The sequence below is a fragment of the Drosophila montana genome, unplaced genomic scaffold, assembly GCF_035044405.1.
Source record: "Drosophila montana isolate Dmon_TW-CO22-7 unplaced genomic scaffold, ASM3504440v1 contig_1866_1, whole genome shotgun sequence".
Lineage (NCBI taxonomy): Eukaryota > Metazoa > Arthropoda > Insecta > Diptera > Drosophilidae > Drosophila > Drosophila montana.
The window spans coordinates 107,256-111,262 of record NW_026996785.1 but is presented as its reverse complement, the minus strand read 5'-3'; the positions used below and the strand labels follow the sequence as shown (position 1 = coordinate 111,262).

Sequence of the window (4,007 nt, the reverse complement as noted above, 5' to 3'; positions counted from 1 at the left end):
TTCTGCAGCACTAATCACCCTTCAAAAAGTCAAGCAGGAGATAAAGAGCCTCAAAAATAACAAAGCCCGTGGGAAAGATTGTTTAGACAACCAGACAAAAAAGTTACTGCCATACAAGGCGGTGCTTTTTCTCGTCGCCATCTTCAATGCAGCGCTTCGACTAGGTCACTTTCCAGTGGCCTGGAAGAAGGCGCAAATCATTATGTAGAACAAGAGCGGGGAGCTTCCTAATCAGTTAGAGTCCTATCGCCCCATCAGCCTCCTGCCTGTCTTCGGCAAAATTCTGGAAAGATGCGTCCTTAGAAGGATTCTGGATACCCTGGAGATAAAACGTTCAATCCCGAAGTTCCAGTTTGGGTTCTGACTCAAGCATGGTACTCCGGAGCAGCTCCATCGGTTGGCTAACTTCATTTTGGACGGTACCACAGGAATGAAGAAGTTTATACAGGGCAGCATAGCTCGACATCCAACAAGTCTTCGATTGGCTGTGGTACGCAGGTCTCCTCTCCAAAAAAAAGGACAAATTGAATCTGCAGCTCTATAGCATCATTGCGAGCTTCCTGACAGAGGGGAAATTTCAGAGTGTGCGTTCTACAAGGCAGCGTTTTGGGTAACATACTTCCTCTTTACGCACGACATGCCCATGAAATCGCTCTAATTAGTCGGCAGGATCTTCTGGTGGACACGTTTGCTGACGGGGACCGCAATCCTTGCCAGAACAGATGGGCGTATGAAGCAGCGGACATCCTGCAGGAGTACCTCAAGCGCTTGTAGGTGGAGTTTAAGTGAGCACTGGAAAATGTGCTACCGTCACTCATACCCCGGGCAAAGACTCCTGCCCCGGACTTTTTCTCCATGGTGTGCTCTTAGAGCAGGTGTGAGTGACCACAAATACTTCGGAGACAAATACTTTGACTTACGTTTTATATAATATCACCGAGGTAATCAACAATGTCAAAATAAAAATCCGGCGAAGAAGCTGGCTTCTCAACTCCATCAACAAACTCTTTATCCGAAACAAGGTCTTCATCTAGAAGGTATAATATAGTGGCGAGATGGGCTCCAAGTTTACGGTGTAGCCGCAAAAACTCACTTGCATAAAGTTCTCGTCATCCAGGCCAAGACCAAGCGAAAAATTTCTGGAGCCGAATATTTTCTAGCGCAGGACATCGCAAAAGACCTTAACATTCCAATGATAGGCGGCATTGTAAACAGACAAGCAGCGAGCTACCTATTTAAGCTCCACAACCACCCTTTAGTCCTAGCAAGGCACCTGTTAAGGAGGAGAAGATAACAAGGCTTGAAAGGAGCTACCCAACAGATCTAGTCGAAAGATGCCTTTAGTGTCTGAATGCAAATCCTCAGGCAATCAAAATAAAACTTAGTCTAGTCTAAAATAAATGAATATACCATCTACTAACTGTAAATATCTAAAATATGCTACCTTAAACCAAAAGCTATTGTTGAACTATGAAACCCGCGATCCGCACTCTAATAAAAGTTGCTAGACAGCAGTAACAGCATATCAGATAGTTATAAAAGTAAAAACTTTTTTAAAAAAATGTGTTTGCCAATCAAGATTTAAGAAATTTTAAATGTGTGCTCTCTTGTTTTCGATTTTGATATTATCGCTTTTACTGAGACTTGACATCACAGATTCTACAGTGCTTCTTCCCAAATACACTACTTCAGACTCCATCTAGTCACTCGTATTGGAGAAGAAGTAAGGAAGAACTGGTCCTATATAACTATGCAGCAATTACTTGTTTCTTGATGTCTACATTATATTTGATTACTCAGTGAGGTTTCAATAACCTCCGTGGTTCTCACTGGAACTAATGAGATTAAAAAATTAAGATTAAAAAAAATAAACGATTTTAATTTCTCCATCTAAGCAGTTTCCAAATCAATATTCTTTACCCATTATTTGAAATGGGAGTGGGAATTCTGATGCGAGCATTGCCGATCAGTTCGCACTATATTTTCAATCTTCCCCTCTAGGTTTAATAAAAATCTGCCTTATTCACATTAGTTTCAGGTATCGAACATCAGTTTGAATCCTATTATCAAGTCGGTGTGGTCACCAATTCCTGAGTGTATTCTTGTCTGCTGGCACTGTGCTGCAGCACATTGTAGACCTATTTTAATATTTTTTGAGTTGTCTGTTGATACTTAATTTTTCCATAACATGTGAAAGCACTTTATGAGCCCTCTCCATAAAAAGGCAATAAATCGAATAAGAGTTAGAAAACTATAGATATTTGCAAATTGTGTGCTCAATTTCAACTGCGACAATTATGCAGTTCTATTATTTCACTACCTAATAACGGGTTCGTGACGCGTAGATCTATACCTTTAACCTTCATGAGTTTACTTCGCTAGTAATTGATCATTTAAAGCAAAGAAGCATACTGATTTCAGCCATACTGATTTTTGTAAGGTTAAATTATTCACCCCTTGCTGATTAAAAATAAATGTTTTTTCTCGGTTTCCAAGCCAGTTTTCTCAACTAGATTTCGGAGTACTCGTGTAAAGGAACACAAAAGGTTAATTTTAAAAATTCATATTTTAAATGTTTTCATCTCAGTCCGCTACTTTTTACTCCTTTTATCAACAATATTATTTGATTCTAATGCTATCCTCTAACAAGCTGTAAAAATAGGATTGGCCCTATTGACCTAGGTTATAACATGAGACTAGAATTTAAGCTTATGATCAAAATGCCATCATAGGCATACTTTATTACGAGAGAGCGAGATATTTCATGAAAGGAGTAAAAAGTAGCGGGCCGAGATGACTACCTTAAGGAACCCCAAAAGTTATCTGCATACAATTAGAATTTAAACTTCCGAAAATAATTTTTCAATCAGTTAGGTTAAATATTTTATTACACGATTATCTAAGTTTTTCTACAATATGCCTATAATTTTTTCTTTATCCCTGCAAAGAATATTTAGATTTTTTCACGAAATACTACGCATTAAAACACATCTTTGATTCTTTAGCATAGGCATGTGTATATACATACATTCCATAATATCCATTCCAGAAATATTGACTTGAATTTCATACACTTGCTTATGCTTATTATTATACAAATTATAAACTGTATTTTGTAGATTATAAAATTGATGGAAAATAAATCTGCTGGGTTATTTTTATTTATTTCTGGAGCAGTTAGACCTTATATTTTGAATTAAACCTTTTTTGATGTTTTGATAATGTTTCAGTGGCCATTAGCTTGTTCAGCAATGCATTTTAATGTCTGTTTCGAATTACTGAAATCTTTTTCAAGTTGTTTGACTCGACATCGCCTCAACAAACTGACCTTATCAAACAATTCGGATGCTTTAGGATGAAGGCTCCAGCAAACTCCTTGCCGGGTTTGCTAATATTACGGGGCACTTTTATAAAACAATCGTTAAAACTTATATTATGTCGCAATGCGTATTGCCAGTTGTTTGAAACTGTGCCTTTATAAAGCGATTTATATCACTTAGCGGCAAAATTTTCTTAGGCGATTGTATAATAGCAGTCAAAGAAGTATATTAATATGGTCACCAAAAGCTACTTTAAATGGATGTGGCATTGCGGTGGTTTTTTTTATATTCACTATATTTTCACTTCAGGTAAACGATGCTCTCTCGACGGCATCAACTTTTAAACTGGCAGGAATGTTATCATAATGCCTGTTTTAATGAATTGTAGTCTTCGGAGACCACAAATTCATAGTTTTTTTTACGAATGAGAAAATAAGACGAACATATTGAAACATGATTTGTCTCTTTTGTACGCTTGGTAAGGTTAAGCGCGACTGAATGCTTGCCGTCTCGTTTTACAATTCACACCAATAAGAATTTAGGGTGGGATTAAGTAATAGGTATTATAAGCAACAGTTGACCAATGACCAAAGTCTTATAAAAACCTGAAAACTATACAAACATTATTCAAATCAATGTAATTAAAACATTTGTTTGAAGAGAAATGTGGTTATAATGAAAGTTAAT

General features: G+C 37.2%; 1 long non-coding RNA gene across 1 annotated transcript; it reads right to left on the bottom strand.

Annotated features, from left to right (window-relative positions):
* Positions 1-719: 719 nt before the first annotated feature.
* On the bottom strand, positions 720-3,629 carry LOC135441212 (uncharacterized). The gene is made up of 3 exons (XR_010438435.1): positions 3,329-3,629; positions 1,094-1,273; positions 720-1,030 (listed from the first exon to the last, which is right to left on the bottom strand). It is a non-coding gene; the product is annotated as an uncharacterized LOC135441212 (long non-coding RNA).
* Between the last annotated feature and the right edge of the window lie 378 nt (positions 3,630-4,007).